This window comes from Macrotis lagotis, chromosome X (genome assembly GCF_037893015.1).
Source record: "Macrotis lagotis isolate mMagLag1 chromosome X, bilby.v1.9.chrom.fasta, whole genome shotgun sequence".
Taxonomy (NCBI): domain Eukaryota; kingdom Metazoa; phylum Chordata; class Mammalia; order Peramelemorphia; family Peramelidae; genus Macrotis; species Macrotis lagotis.
Genome location: NC_133666.1, coordinates 700,318,970 through 700,335,931, shown reverse-complemented (window position 1 = coordinate 700,335,931; position 16,962 = coordinate 700,318,970). Strand labels below are relative to the sequence as shown.

General features: G+C 45.4%; 1 long non-coding RNA gene and 1 pseudogene across 2 annotated transcripts; both read right to left on the bottom strand.

The window, feature by feature from the left end:
- Positions 1-278: 278 nt before the first annotated feature.
- LOC141497230 (uncharacterized) lies at positions 279-16,962 on the bottom strand. 2 transcript variants are annotated; one of them, XR_012471246.1, is made up of 5 exons: positions 15,103-16,962; positions 6,837-6,933; positions 6,050-6,259; positions 3,516-3,942; positions 279-3,111 (listed from the first exon to the last, which is right to left on the bottom strand). It is a non-coding gene; the product is annotated as an uncharacterized LOC141497230 (long non-coding RNA). The 2 variants fall into 2 exon arrangements; XR_012471247.1 differs by having other exon boundaries at positions 3,516-3,703.
- Positions 8,399-9,932, bottom strand: LOC141497043 (ribosomal RNA-processing protein 8 pseudogene; annotated as a pseudogene).

Here is a 16,962-nt window from a genome sequence, read left to right as displayed (position 1 = left end):
GATAAACCTTTGGTTAATCTAATTTTAAAAAAAAGAAGAAATCCAAATTACCAGTTTCAAGAATAAAAAGATTGAATGCATCACAAGCAGGTAATGAAAGAAAAACTTGGAGTTATTTTGCCCACGTGCATGCCAATAAATTGGATAACCTGAGTGAAATGGATGAAAATTGACAAAAATAAAAATTACCTAGAAAAATAGAAGAGGAAGTAAAATATTTCAATCACCCCATTTCAATAAAAGAGATTGAAGAAAGCATTACTAAAGTCCCTAAGAAAACGTCTCCAGGTCCAGAGAGATTTACAAGTGAATTCTACCAAATATTAATTTCAATTCTACATAAACTATTTTAAAAATTAAGAGGAAATCTGTCAAATTCTTTTAATGACATGAATATGGTGCTGATACCTAAAGCAGAAAGATTCAAAAATAGACAAAGAAGATTATAAATTTATTTCCCTAATGAACACTGATGCAAAAAAATCTCAAGCAAGATTTTAGCCAAGAGATTACAGCGAATTCTGACTAGGCAAATACACATATGATCCAGTAGGATTTATACCAGGTAAACAGGGATGGTTCAACATTAGACACATACTCAACATAATTTAACATATCAATAACAAAACTAACAGAAATCATATGATTTCTCAATAAATTCTGAGATTTCTTTGACAAAAACCATATGCATCCTATTAAAAATCTAGGGAAAATAGGAATAAAAGGAGTTTTCTTAAAATAACAATCAGGATCTAGCTACCATCATCAACAAATATCATCTGAAATGGCAATAAATTAGCAGCATGTTCAATCAGATGAGAGGTGAAACAAGGATGCCCATCATTACCATCATAATCAGATATAGAATTAGACATTTTAGCTTAATCAATAAGAGAAAGGAAATTTTGAGAATTAGAATTGGCAATGAGGAAGCAAAACGTTTACCCTTTGCAGATGATATCATGTTATACTTAGAGAATCCAAGAAATTCATCTAAAAATCTACTTGAACCAATTAAAAAGTTCGTTAAAGTAGCAGGATATAAAACAAACTCACATAAATCATCAGCATTTCTATATATGATAAGTCCAAGGGCAATAACTAGTAAGTGGAATTCCATTTGAATTAATTTCAGATAACCAAAAATACCTGGGTATCTAACTCTGAGACAAATCCAGAAATGACAAAACATTTCACACAAATAAAGGGAAATCTAAACAACTGGTAAATTGTCCATTGCTATGGTTTAGGTCAAGCAAATATTATAATAATTGTAATTTTACCCAAATTAAAGTATTTAATTGGTGCCATAGCAAACGAACCTCTAAATAACTATTTCACTGTTAAAAAACAAAAGGAACCAATTTCATCTGGAACACCAAAATGTCATGACTATCAAGGGAACTGATGGGAAGGTGGTCCTGCTGTACCAAATCTAAACAAAACTACCAAGAGGCAGTCATCAAAACTGCCTGGTACTGGCTGAGAAACAGAGCAATGGAACAGTGAATTAGAGTACATACAAAAGAGATGGAAGTAAATAATGACAGTAATCTATTATTTGACAACTCTAAAGACATTAGTTACTGGGATAAGAATTCTTTATTCGATAAAAATTGTTCATAAAAGTAAAAACTAAAATGACAAAAATTAGTAAGAGATCCACATCTCACACCCTGTATGAAAATAAGGTCAAAATGGATGCAGGATTTAGACACATAGGGGATACTGTAGACCAATTAAGAAAACAAGAAATACTCTGTCACATCAATGTGAAAGGAAGATATTTATGCCCAAACAAGAAATGGAGTATGCTACAAATTGCAAAATAGATGATTCTGATAACATTAAATTAAAAAGGTTTGCAGTAATAAAATCAATACTGACAAGATCAGAAGGAAAATAGAGCTAGGAAACAATTTTCAGAGGCAGGGGATCTGATGAAGATCTCATTTCTAAAATATGCAGAGAATTGTATTAAATTTATAAGGTTACAAGTCATTCCTCAATTGATAAATAGTCAAAGAATCTGAAGAGGAGCTAGGTGGCCCCGTTGATAGAGCAGCTGCCCTGGAGACAGGAGGCCCTGATTTCCATCATCGTTTCACATTCTGAATTAATGTTGGAATGCCAGGCAATTAAGCTCAAGAAAGGAACTCTGATATCTTCTTCTGTCAGATGATCTTCAAAATCTTCCTAGGAAAATTTAAATGGAAGCAATTCAGTTTCCTGACATGGTGCTGGTAGACTGTTCAGGTTTTGCAGGCGTATAGCAATGAGATCAGGACAACTGTGTAGACCTCAGTCTAATACTTCTTCTCTCCTATATTTTCTTTTGGAGCCTACCAAATATTGAGCTAGCTTTGGCAATTTCAACCTCGTGGTCAACATGTACCTCCTTGGAAAGGACACTACCCAGGTAACTTGTCAACAGGATTCAAAACTTCTCTGTATGCTGTAATCAGTGGTTCCACATATGGCTTGTGTGGTGCTGGCTCATGGAGCACCTGGATTTTCTTGATGTTAATTGTTAGACCAAAGTGAGATAAGAAGCAGAGAATTGGTCCATACTTTGTTGTACCTCATCTTCACAGGCTGCAAACAGAAGATCATGCTCCAACACCCTCCACTTTGGTCATGGCTTGGAACCTTTTCAAGTTGGGGAATTTGCCCTTAGTGTGGTAGCTGACCTCGAGGCCATGATCATCCTCCTTGAAGGCATTTTAATAACATGACTGAAACCAACAGGCTAATGTGTGGGAGCAAGGACACATCGTTCCGGTACTCCCCTGTTGGTCGGACAATCTCGAGTGTATTGTCCACGATCCAGGACCCAAGCATGCAAGCCAAAATGAAAATGACAGAAAATACAGAATAATTTCGGTCCGTTTTTGGATGAGCAGTGGACCCCCCTCCCACCTTGTAGATCTCAGTTGGAGAGTAGGCATGAGGGTGTGGGTAGCCTGTTGGTCTCAGGGGGGCTCAGCACAGCTGTGTCCGTAGCTGCTCTGAGCCCTGTGATCACTCATGGGGACATCCCACCTGGGTTTGTCTACTAACAATCCCGCTTCGAATCATGAAATGTGTCCCTTCTCCATAGGAACTCTCAACCTAGAGGGCGGAGAAAAGTATAGTTAAGAAAACCCAGGTTCAGACACAGATTTGCATTCAGCCCCCACCCACAGCAAGGGGTTTCAGGGACAGGATAAGTGGGACCTGGCAGAGCCCAGGCCCAGCTGTATGCTCTTTGGGGAGCCCGAGTTCTTGGGCCCCTGCATCATGGCCTGGTCTCTTGTCTGCCTCCTCCTGCTCACTGTCTGCTCAGGTCAAGGCTGCCTCGGACCCCTACTCATCAGTCTTCCTCCCTCCCTGCCCCCTCTCCTCTCTCCAAGCACCTTCTCCTCTTCTCATTCCAGGACATTGATGAGTGTCTGTGTTTCTAGCTTCCTTCTCCCAACCTGTGCTGACTCAGTCTCCCTCCATGTCTGTGTCCCTGGAGTCACAGCCAGACACACCTGCATCCTCAGCAGTCAGCAAAGCTGGCATAGTGGTGGTTGGCACCAGTGGGGCCGAGGAAAAGCTCCTTGGTATTTCCTGTGCGTCAACAGCAGTCGAGGTGGCACTGAGGTCAATGGAATCCCTGCTCACTTCTCTGGCTACACATCTGGGGCCGATCGATACTTGTCCTTCCGCAACATCTAGTCTGAGGGTGAAGCCGATTACTGCTGGGGGTGCTATTATAGTAATGTTGGTGTCGAAGCTTAGCACAGTGATCCATTCATAAAGGAAGCTGCACAAAAACCTCCCCTGTCAGGCCAGGCCAAGCGTCTGACCTGGCCTCAGTATTCTGATGTCACCCCTGGGCGAGTCTTAGGTTCTTTCTCTGCCTTCATCTCCCTGATTCTGTGAACTGATCCAACCATTCTGCAGAGCAATAAGGAACTATGCAAAAGAGCAATAAAATTGATCATGCCTTCTGACCCAGCAATTCCAACAATACCACACTAGGCCTATAAACAGAAGAAATCATAAAAAATGGGAAAAGTTCCACATGTTCCAAAATATTCCTAACAGCTCTTTTTGTAGTGGCAAAGAACTGGAAATTAAGGGAATGTCCATCCACTGAGTAACGGCTGAATAAGTTATAGCATATGAATACTGTGGAGTGCTACTGTTCTATAAGAACCCATGAATGGTTGGAGTCTAGAGAAGCATGGGATGAATGATGGGACCCAACAGTGAACAAAGGGAGCAGAACCACGGGAACGTAGTCCACAGGAACAACCATATTGTGACCTGATCAACTTTGATGAAGGCAGCTCCTCTCAGCAGTCCACAGACTAGGACAATGCAAGGAAACTGTCTACAGACAATGTTATCCACATCCAAAATAAGAAGAACAAAGCAAAGTAAAAAAAGACTGAACAAAAACTGCAGAATCTGAATGAACACTCTCTCCTGGTTTTTCTTTCTTTTCCCATAGCCCTACTTGTGCTTAACATAATTCCATAGTAGTCATGTTTCAAAAAAGTAATTAGAATTAAGGGCTGGGGGAAACCACGAGAAAGAAAAAACATAATAGATTTTAAAAAACCTAAACTTGGTATACAGGCTTGGCTGTGCATTCAGAATGCAGTTTTTTCTCTGGATGTGGACGGCGTTGTCCATAGCAGTTCTCTCAGGAGTGTCCTTGATCAGTGAACTGCTCAGAGGAGCTGCGTCCATCACGGTTGGTCACTCACAATATTGCTGTCAATGTGGCCGTTTTCCCCTTCTGCTCACATCTTCAGCATCAGCTCATACAAGTCTTTCCAAGCTTTTTCTAAAATCCAATTGATTATGATTTCTTACAGAGCGATAATAGTCCAGCACATTCATAAACCATAACGTGTCCAGCCACTCCTCACTCGATGGGCATTCCCCCAATGTCCAATTCTTTATCACTACAACAAGACCATTTTGGAGAATCATCCCAGCTTCCCCTGCACAACCAGCAACAGCAACGTCCCAAATAACACCAAAGGACAGAGACAGCCCCAAGGAGAGCAGCCTCCCCCACACCAGGAGTCGTGGTCCTGTTTCAGTCCTCACAACCATCACGCACTCGGCGTCACTCTCCTGGAGGAGAGCTCGCCATCCTCAGCAACAGTCAGCCACCTGCCACCCAGCGCTCAGATGGGGCAACCTGGGGGAAGCTGCCGACTCCCTTCAGGGAAACAGAGGAGGCAGCAGGTGTCAACTAAGTCAGGTCACAGTGTCACCACCTAGACCACCCGCTCCCCTCAGATCAGGGGGACAATGGTCCAGGATGTTGAACCCCAAACCCTTAGGGATAGTGATGCTGCCAGCCCTGTGTCCATAGCTATAAGCTGAGCTACAACTGTGCAGAGATGTAGCCTGGCAACTACAAGTCCCACAGGAACAACTTTGGAAGATCCAGAAAAGGTTTTACCTCCAGTCTTTAGCTCTGAAAATGGTTCCTGACACAAAGTGACATAACTTTATCAGAGTAACTTGTGTTAAAGAAGAGTTCTGAACATTTGCTCAACTCATGGGGGCCATCTCACCAGGTTTGGCAAACCAAGATCCCCGCCACATCCCCTGAAATGTGCTCCCTCCCCATGTGACATGTGACTCCACATTGAGGACCAGGATGTAGTTAAGAAAGCCCAAGTTCAGACACACATTTGCATTCTGCACCCAACTACATAAAGGGGCTTGAGGGACAAGATAAGGGGGACCTGGTAGAGCCCACACCCAGCTGTGTGCTCTTGGGGACCCGAGCTCTTGGGGTCCTGCACCATGGCCTGGCCTCATGTCTGCCTCCTCCTGGTCACTCTCAGCTCAGGTCAGGGCTGCTTCAGACCCCTCCTCATCCCTCCTCCTCCCTCCCTGACCTCTTCTCTGGGAACTACCTTGAAGTACCTTCTCCTTCTCTTCTCATTCCAGGACATTCATGAGTGTCTGTGTTTCTAGGTTCCTTCTCCCAACCTCTGCTGACTCAATCTCCTGCCATGACTGTGTTTCTGGGAGCCACAGCCAGACTCACCTGCACCTCCAGCAGTCAGCATTGTGGTTATGACGTTGGTTGGCACCAGCAGAGCCCAAGGAAGGGCCCTCGGTTTGTCATGTATGTAACCAGGAGTGGAGGTGTAGGCAAGGGCTATCGGATCCGTGCTCGCTTCTCTGGCTCCAGGCCTGAGGCCAACCGCTACTTGTCCATCAGTAGCGTCCAGCCTGAGGATGAAGCTGATTACTCCTGTCAAACAAATAGCAGTGGTGGTGTCTATGCTCAGTGCTGAGATAGATTCAATGAGGAAGTTGGACAACAGCCTCCCCTGTCAGCCCAGGCCCAGTTTCCCCCCAACTGGACCCAGGTTCCTGACACTGTCCACCCCCCCCCCCCCAAGCTGCCACAGCTGGGCCGAGTCTTAGGTCCTCTCTCTGACTTCATCTCCCTGACTCTGTTTCTACCTCTGTTTCGTTGTGTCTGACTGTCTCTATACAGAAAACTACATGATGAGCTTCAGGTCATAGTCAGAGGAAGAGAAATGGACCATCACCCAGTCCTTCTGTTTCCTGCCCCAGCACATCTGCTCCTTCCAGAGGGAGGCAGATGGGAAGGAATGAGGAGAGTCCTGGACATGCTCTGAGGAAGGAGATGGACAGTGTAGTGGGGAGCAGGCTCTCTGCCAGGCCATCACCCCAAGCTCTCTAGGCCTCTCCCTCCTCACTCCCCTCTGGACCATTCTCCCCCATCTTGTACCACATGTGACCCAGCCTCGCTCCACCCTTTTCAGCACCGGCTGCATTGGCCTTCTCACGTCTGTACTCACAGATGCTGGTGGGGAAGGGGGGATCCTCCTTGGCCCCAGTGGCACTTTCAGGCCCTCCCTCTGTGTGGGGGTCCAGCCTCCGCAGGGTCCTCGGAACCTGACAGGAGGGATAGAGTTGGAGAAATGAATTGAGTCCACAAGGGGGCAAAGGGAGGAGCAGGTTGACTGACTGTCAGCTGCTTGGATTTATTTTTATAGTTTCAGAATCATGTATGTTTCAAGCAAGCTGAGATCATTTCCTTGGTTACAAGAGTGGACAATTTTCATCAACCATCATATAGTTCATATGGTAACAAGTTTTAATCATGTGATTACAAGTTTAAGTAATAATCATATAGTTAATTGATTTCCCATCCCCACTTGGACCACAATGACCTCAACCTGTCTGTTACCTTATTTATTACTACATAGTATAATGGTGAATTCATTTAAAGTTATTCATTAAGCAATTCTTTAATGGAAAGTGTTTTTTATTTTTTGTGTAAGTAATGTTTTTAGATACACTTCCTTAACAGTCTGTAGTGAGGGTCTTTAATGCTTGCCCACCCATCCGCTAACTCTTACAATAACCAATTTTTCTTTCTGGCCTTCTTGGTAGAAGCCACAGTTTCCGTGACTATTTTATTCTTTCCCCTGCAACTAAGGTTGCTGGAGTTCACATATCGGTCAGCTGTACTAACTATTTTCTCACCATCTTTTTCATTTATTCCTGTATATGGTAAAGGCAGAAACTATTAATTTCCTGGACTTCTATCTGACCCATCTTGTATCTGTTTTCCCTGTATATATTCTGGCATCTCCTTGGAATTCCCAGTGCAGAGTTTTCCCGAGATTTCATAATGTTGAAGCCTTTTGTGTGCCTCAGGGAGAGGCAGTCCTGTCAAATTCAGACAGAGTTTACAATCTGTTTTATTCAAGGAATTTTTCTGAAATCCTTCCTTTATACTCATTCCAGTATTAGGGTGAATAAATATTATAATCAACAATAAACCTATAAATATTGGTATGCAGGAAATCCCTATATATATATTGAAGAAGGAAATGTTCCATTAGGCAGTGTGACTGCCTTGAGTCTTCTTTTTTCATGGTACATGAATGTAATAGCTATGCACTCTTTTCCTTAGAAAGGGGATACAAGGATATGAATGCTAGTAGACTATCTGAAGCACTAAAATACAAAGAAAGGGTTTTGCTCAATTATTCCTTTGCTAGGACGGGAGATACATTCAGAAAAGACTGATATCAAAGCAGGAGTCGGTAAGCTTCTTTTCACAGCATCTGCAGCGTTCTTAGATTCTGTCTCTCCTACTAATACAATATCTTTTGATATACAACTTTCAGTACACCTCTGACTGGACCTAATGCCAGTATTCTCCAAGGTCCAGGATAGGGACTTTCCTGCCCACTTAGACCAGAATGGGACCTCTTATCTCACCCAGGCAGCCTCTGAATTCAGCCTGAGTTTTCATCTGTGACCTGGTACAGCTGGTTCTCTCGAGGGACCCTCATTGAGCTGTTCTGATGCCTCAGGCAGGGTGGAGGCAGAAAGGAGTAGGACTCAGTCATCGGCTTTTATACAAACACCTCAAAGTCAGCCCTCGAAGGGAACCCTGAGCCTTGGGAGGTCCTATCTTGTTGAAGTTTCACAGGTAGAAGTAGCTGTTGATCAGATCGTTGGAGACAAGCTGGAAGTCCAACTGGGCTAAGGATCCCAAGAAAGCCTTCATATCCGGCTGGCTACCTCCGCTACTTTCAACAGGCCTCCTGGTTTCAGTACTCGATTGGACTCCTTCAAGAAGTCACTCAGGTTTGTTCCCATCAGTGAAAGGCAGAAAACAGCAAGTTCCACAGACTCATCCTTAAGGGGCACCTGGGCCATGTCACAGACGGTAACACGAGGGTCAAGTGCAGCCCGGTCAAAGCAGCGAGCAGTGTTTCGAACACTAGAGGCAAGAGGACAGTCTCCACGCCCAGAATCTGCCACAGAGAAGCTGGCCGCTGCTTCGACTCTTTCACCATCTGGTCCGCAGGCTTCAAGGGCCATCGCTTTATTTGGTTCTGAAAGCCAAGATGACAGAGCTCAAAGGCCTCAGGATCCTCCTGGAAGATGTGGCTCGTGGCACCGCTGGTCACAGAGTAAAGATGTTCATTGAGGAAGCACAAAGGAGCTCCCTCAAGTCGCTGCTTCATCGTTGCCCGAAGCATCCCACCTCGGTCCAGAGACAGCCCCGGCCCTTCTGCTTTCACATCTGGCTCAAATTCCCCTAGCAGCCCTGGGGACGTCTTCTCCTCAGGAGCTGCAACACTCTGTGCCTTTGGGGGCAGAAACTTATTCTTCTCTCTCCGTTTGTTTTTCTGGTGGTTTCTCTGTTGTTTCCGACTTATCCTTGGCTCCGTATCATTCCCATCTTCCACTGAACCCAGGGTGGTCCTGAGAACTGGGCCATTCTGGAAATACATAGGGGCCAGATCATCATTCTTTGGGGCTCCAGAACCTTTGCTTTCTTCTTTTTTTAGTTTTTATTCCTTGAGCTGATATGTTTGAATTTTCTTCCATAAGTAGAGCCTGTTTGAGGGTCCACTTCCTCTTTTTTCTCTTTTCTTCAAAGTCAGAATCGGAGTTGGGGTCATCGTTGCCCTGGTTAGGAAGCTGGCAAGGCAATGCCTCAGTCTGCGGTGCCCGTAAAGTAGCTGGGAGACCCTGAAGGCTGAGGCCCAGCAATGCTGGGGGGTCGGGGCTAGGCCCACGCCGGCCCCCGAGGACGAGCCGCTGCAGTCTGGGGGGCTGGGGGGCTCTTTCCCCTTCTCACTTGCACTTTCTCCTCTGACTGGAATCTTCTACAAAGTCACGGTCACGGGAGTGTGTGTGTGCAGCCACGCGTGTGGCTTCCGCCGTCTCAGGGGCGGGGAGGGGGGAGATCTGGAACTCAGAGCTTTGGATAAAAATAAAGGGAGGAGGAAGCCGGGGTCCCAGGGGAGGGGAGGGGGTCCCGCCAAACACCCTGGCCTGTGGCCGCGGGAGCCTGCCTTGGGTCTTCTTGCTGAGACTATGTCAAACAGCTTAGAGACCCTGGCTCCCAACCCCTCTGCCTCCATGTCACGGTAACCTCTCCTCCTCTGAGCTCCATTCATCATTCTATCCACATTCTAGAAGTGACTTTCAGTTCACCTGCCTGACTGTGGACATGAAATCCCGGTTTTGACCCTCACTCACTCCCTGCCTGGCCTTGGGTTCGTCTCTGAAAAACAATTCTCTGCCCTAGAATTGTGTGGTTGAGCCTTGGTGGCCTCTGAGATTCCTACAGGTCAACCAATACACCACAAGGTCATCTTGTCACTGGACTAAAACAGCAGTGGATTCAGGAGCCACAGGGGGCCCGAGCAGCTGTTGGGATGGACTATCCTGGTCATCTGGGCATGTGGGGCTGGAAAAGGTGCCCTAATAACGACCTGCTTCACCCACCCTAAGCCTGGCCTGCTAACCATGGCAAAGAGTGATTCTGAAGAAACACAAACACACACACACATACACATACAATGAACAAGATGATGCCACTCTTACTAAGCTTGAAAAATAGTCACAAAATTCATCTGGTGCAAGAAAAGGGCAACAATAACAAGGGAAACTGATGGAAAAAAATGTAAAGGAAGGTGGCCCAGCTCTACCAGATCTCAAACTATACTAAAAAGCTGGGGTCACCAAAACTGCCTGGTCCTATTTAAGAAATGGAGTGATGGATCACTGGATCAGGAAAGGTTCAAAATCAAATTCAGGGAAGGACTCCAGCAATGTTCTATCTGACAAACCCAAAGACATCAGCCTCTGGGGTAAGAACTCACTATTTGACCAGAATTGTGGGGAAAAAAGGGAAACTAGTGGGGCAAAAGCTCAGCCTAGATCCTCATCTCACTCCCTGCGCTAAAAATAAGGTCAAAATGGAACAGGGTTTAGAAATTAAGACTGACACTATAGATGCATCAATCGACCAAGAAATACTCTATCACATCTATGGAAAGGGGATGAATTTATGACCAAACAAGAATTGGATCATATTATAAACAACAAAATGAATGATTTTGACTATATTAAATGCAAAAGTTTTTGCACTAATAAAATCAATGCTACCAACATTAGAAGTAAAGCAGAAAGCTGGGAAACAGTCCTCACAAACAGGAGGTCAGATAAAGGTCTCATTTCTAAATATAGAGAGAATTGTATCAAATTTATGAGTCACAAGTCATTCCCCAGTTGATAAATGATCAAAGGATATGAACAGTTCCAAATGAAGAAATTAAATCTATATACAATCATAGGAATAATGCTCCACATCACTATGGATCACAGAAATGCAAATTACAACAGTGAGATATCGCCTCACACCTATTAGATTAGCCAAGATGAGAAAAAGTGAGGCTGATCAATGTTGCAGAGTCTGTGGGAAGATTGGGACACTGATGCATTGCTGGTGGAGTTGTGAATTGGCCCAACCTTTCTGGAGAGCCATACAGAACCATGTCCAAAGAGCCATAAAACTGGTGATATCCTTTGATCCAGCAATTCCAATTCCAGGTCTATAGCAAAAAAAAAAACTGTTAAAAAATACATGTTCCAAAATATTCATAGCAGCCCCTTTTGTAGTGGCAAAGAATTGGAAATTGAGGGGTTGCCCATCCATTGGGGAATGGCTAAGCAGGTTATGGACTGCTATGAAATACTATTGATCTATAAGAAATCATAAATGGTGGCACTAGAGAATGACTGGCAGGATCTGATGCTGAGAGAAGGGAGTAGAACCAAGAGAGCAATGTGCACACCAACAAGAAGATTGTGAGAAGAGCAATCTTGATGGAAGCAGATCCTCCCAGCAGTCCAGAGAGCTAGGACAAAGGAATTAAACTGACTAGACCATGGACTATATCATCCCTATCCAGAGGAAGAAAAAGAAAACAAAACAAAACAAAAGAAACACACACACACACAAACACAGAAACAAACAAACACAAACAACCCTTCAGAATGTGATGGACACCTTGTAAAAATTACATGTTATACATCTCTTTCCCTTAATCCTAATTTGTCTTTTTTGTAAAATACCAACCTTTAAACATTTTTATCGAAATGTGTATGTACAGTGTTTGCCACTGAGGGAAATGGGTAGAAATGGAAGGTGGGAGGAAATTTTGTAACTTAAAATTATACATGTGCATTTGGAAAAAAATAAATAAAAATATTCTTTGAAAGTGTTAAGGAAGGAAGTCCCATAGGCAATGGAGTCCTGCTCTGACTATAGGGTCCTGATGTTTTCTCAGAGGCTGCAGTGCATGTGAGGCTGGATGTTGAAAGGTGGTGATGCAGGAATGGCCCAGAGCAGGCAGTGATGGCATGGGCAGCCAGGTGTTTGCAGAGGGGGCTTGGCCCAGCTGTGTCTGTGGCAGCTCTGTGTCATGTGGTCACTCATGGGGGACATCTCAGCTGGTCTTGTATACCGATGCCCCACTTCCATTTCCTGAAGTAGGACCCCTCCTCATGGGACCTGTGACCCCAGAGTGAGGGGCATGGTGTGGTTCAGACACAGATTTGCATTCAGCCCCCACCCACAACAAGGGGCTTCAGGGAGAGGATAAGACGGAACTGGCAGAACAAACAAAGAAACCAAAAGAAAACAAAACAAAAGGCCAGGATCTCAATGAACAATATTTTCACTCTTTAAAAATTTCTCTTGTAGCTTCCCTTCCAGTCTCATGGGTGTTTTTCCCCTTTTCTCCTACTCTAATTGTGTCTGATATAATTCCTTATTAAGTATGATATAAAAAACGAATTAGGATAAAGGGGCAAAAACCATGAGAAAGAAAGGGAAAATGTGATAGAAGGTGGTTTTTTTAAAGTGAACATGGTGTCCTTTGCCGTGCATTCAGGATCCAGTCATTTCCCTGAATGAGGATGGTATTTTCTTTGACAACACTCTCAAGAGTTTCCAGGATCATTGAACTGCCAATAGGACCTGCATCCATCACAGCTGATCATCTCACAAAGGCTCCAGAATATTCAGATACCATAATGTGCTCAGTCACTCCTCAGTTCATGGGAATTCCCTCAACTTCCAATACTTTGCCACAACATAAAGAACCCACAAATATTCTAGAGGGGAGAGATCATTTTGGAGAAATGGCACACCTTCACCAATACATCAGCAGGAGCCACTTACCAACTACCAGCAAAAGACAACCCCAAGGAGCAGCAGCCTCTCCCACACCAGGAGTCCTGGTTCTACCTCAGTTTTCACAATCATCATCCCTGGAATTCACTGGAAGCCTTATTAGCCATCCTCAGCAACGGCCGCCGATAGCTCAGATGAGACAAACTAGTTGAAGTTGCTGACAACCATGGGGGAAAGGCGGAGGCAGCAGGTGCCAAGTCTGATCCCCATCACCACCTGGACTAACCCCTTCCCTCAGGTCAAGAGGACCGTGGTCCAGCATCTTGATCCAGAAACCTGGAGGGATCCTGATGCTCCCAGGCCAGTGTCCATAGTCATGAATCTGAGCGATCACTTGGTGGAGATGAACTTTGGCAACTACAAGGCCTGTACGCACTACTTTGGAAGACCCCAAAAAAAGAAAATTCTTGCCCCAAGGGTCTTTAGCTGAGTAAAATGACTCTCACCCCAAAGTGACTTAATTTCTTCAGCACAGCTTGTGGTGAATAAGAAGAATGAGCATCTACTTTGCCGCTAACCCCTGAAACACATTGGAATGCTCCCTTTGACCCAAATCTGAAACCTTCCAGAATGGGAGCTCCTTGGGAACAGTGGCTGGATTTTCATATGGATGGCCGGGCTTTACCCTGGTCCTACCACAGAGAGCATTTCGAAACAGAATTTTGTGCAGTCATTTCCTGTGGCTGATCTATTTTGCAATGACAGAGATGGGAAAGGTGAAGACTTCTCTATCAGAATCTGACAGCTGAATTCTCTCTTTTTACACATATTCCCTGAGTCACTTTGAAGGCTCCCATCACCTGCAAGGACTGATGTAGGGGCGGCCAGGGGGTGCAGTGGATAGAGCACTAGCCTTGGAGTCAGGAGAACCTGAGATCAAACCCAGCCTTAGGCACTTAATAATTATCTAGCTGTGTGGCCTTGGACAAGTCACTGAACCCCCTTGCCTTGCAAAAACAAAAAAAGAAAACAATGATGGAGACATGAGCTCTATGTCTTTGCTGCTGACATTAAGGCGTTTCAAAAAGTTCTGAAGGAACCAGAGGAAAGATAGAAGTGCCCCTAACATGGCTGTATCCAAAGAACCCTTCAGCATGGAGGACAGCTCCAATTTCGTCAGAATAATTCAGAGTCCTGGGAATATAACCAAACCAGCAGATGTGCTCAGTGGGGCATAAGTGAATCAGGAGGAATGAGAAAGAGGAACAAAAAGCCAAATCTTTGTATAAACTATTGGGAGGAAAGATAAAATCAAGCTTGGAGGACTTGATCCCTTTTACATATATACACTAATTGTGTCCTCCCAGGAGTCAGGACCTCCTTTTGTCCCATGGGCAGATGTCAACCTGGAGGACTGGGGGGCAGCAAGCAGGAGTCTTGTCTGACTTTGGGTCAGCTGAGGGGTGCTTACAAAGCTGGAGCGAATGTGAGGCCTTTGGTCAATAGGGGGAGGTGTAGGACTGGTGGAAAGTAGGCATGAGGGTGCGGGTAGCCTGTTGGTCTCAGGGGGGCTCAGCACAGCGGTGTCCGTAGCTGCTCTGAGCCCTGTGTTCACTCATGGGGACATCCCACCTGGGTTTGTCTACCAACAATCGTGCTTCGTATCATGAAATGTCTCCCTTCTCCATGGGACCTCTGACCCCAGAGGGAGGAGAAAGGTATAGTTAAGAAAACCCAGGTTCAGACGAAGATTTGCATTCAGTCCACACCCACAGCAAAGGGTTTCAGGGTCAGGATAAGAGGAACCTGGTAGATCCCAGGCCCAGCTGTATGCTCTTTGGGGAGCAGAGTTCTTGGGCCCCTGCATCATGGCCTGGCCTCTTGTCTGCCTCCTCCTGCTCGCTGTCTGCTCAGGTCAGGGCTACCTCGGACCCCTCCTCATCACTCATCCTCCTCCCTCCCTGCCCCCTCTCCTCTCTCCAAGAACCTTCTCCTCTTCTTATTCCAGGACATTCATGAGTGTCTGTGTTTCTAGGTTCCTTCTCGCAACCTGTGCTGACTCAGTCTCCTGACATGTCTGTGTCCCTGGGAGCCACAGCCAAACTCACCTGCACCCTCGGCAGTCAGCACAGTAGTTATTATGCTGCTTGGCACCAGCAGAGCCCAGGAAAGGCCCCTCGGTATATCATGTATGTCACCAGCGGTGGAAGCGTAGGCAAGGGCGATGGGATCCCTGACCGCTTCTCTGGCTCCGGCTCTGGCACCAGTCGCTACTTGTCCATCAGCAATGTCCAGCCTGAGGATGAAGCCGATTACTACTGTCAAACATATACCAGTCGTAGTGGCTATGCTCAGCGCAGTGTTAGATTCAATGAGGAAGTTGGACAAAAACCTCCTGTGCCTGCCCAGGCCCAGCTTTGCCCCTGGCCCAGGTTCTTGACACTCTCGCCCACAAGCATCCAGGGCTGGGTTGAGTCTTTCTCAGTTTCTGTCTCTGTCTTCATCTCCCTGACTTCTGTTTCTTTCTTTCTATCTCTCTGAGTGTCTCTATAGAGAAAATTACATGGGGAGTTGGATGTCAAACTTAGGGTGACATCAATGGATCGGGAACGCAGTGCTTCTGACCCTTGACCCAGCACATGTCCCCCTTCCCAAGGGGAACTTGGAGAAGACTCATACTAGGGGAGAAGATCAGCTGAATACCCATGTTCCAGGATGTGACTGGTGGAGAGGGAGCCCCTGCCCCCATCTGGCTGCCCCAGCAGAGACTCCTGACTCTCACAAATTGAAGCTTTGTTGGCCTAAGGTGACCCCTTGGGCACTGTCCAGGGCTTATAAGGCCATGATCAGAATCACTTTAAAGGGGAAAGAGAAAAATCAGGAAGGAAGTGTGAACAGAGACGATGGAGCCAGATGCAGACCCTCCTTGTGCAGGGTGAGCACCTACACTAGACCCTAACTAGGGCCTCCTGATGTCAGCCTGAACCCCACACATGGAAACCCTCCCCCAAATCTTGAAAAGGAGGTCAGAACTGTGCCAGGCTTGATCAGCTTTGATGGAAGAAGCTCCTCTCTGCTGTTCAGAGAGCTTGGACACCCAAGGAGACCGACTATGGACAATGCTACCCCCATCCAGATTAAGAAAAACAAAACAAAGCAAATCCCAACAAAACAAAACAAAACAAAACAAAACAAAACAAAACAAAACAGCAGAATCTGAATGGACACTAGGTTCACTTTTTATAAATCTCTCTCATGTTTTCCTTCCTATCTCATGGTTTTCTTTCTTGTCCCTTATCTTAAGGCTGTTTACCATCATTCCTCACTGAGCATGTGTAAAGAAGGAATTAGAATTAAATGGGGGGGGGAATCATGAGAAAGGGAAAATGTCACAGAAGTTGGTTTTTTAAGAAACTGACCGTAGTATCCTTCATTGTGCATTCAGAATCGAGTTTTTTCTCTGATGCCGACGTCATTTTCCTTAACAGCTCTCTCAGGTCTGTCCTTGATCACTGAGCTGAGGAGAGGACCTGCGTCCATCACAGCTGATCATCTCACAATGTTGCTGTTAATGCGGACAATGTTCCCCTGACTCTGTTCACTTCACTCAGCATCCCTTCCTGTAGTTCTTTCCGGGCTTCTCAAGGGTTCAAATATTCATGGTTTCTTACAGAAGAACAAGACTCCATAACATTCATAAACCATAATGTGTTCTGTCAGTCCTCAACTTCCAAAACTTTGACACTTCATAAAGACCTCACAACCATGTTTAAGAGGAAAGATCATTTTGGAGAAATGACCCAGTATATCCCAGCACTACCAGCAGCAGCTACTTACCAACTATCACCACACAACCGGGAACCCCAAGGAACAGCAGCCTCCCCCACAGCAGGAGTCCTGGTTCTCCCTCAGTCCTCACAGCCATCATCCCTGGAAGTCACTCTCCTGGAGGAAGACTAATCATCCTC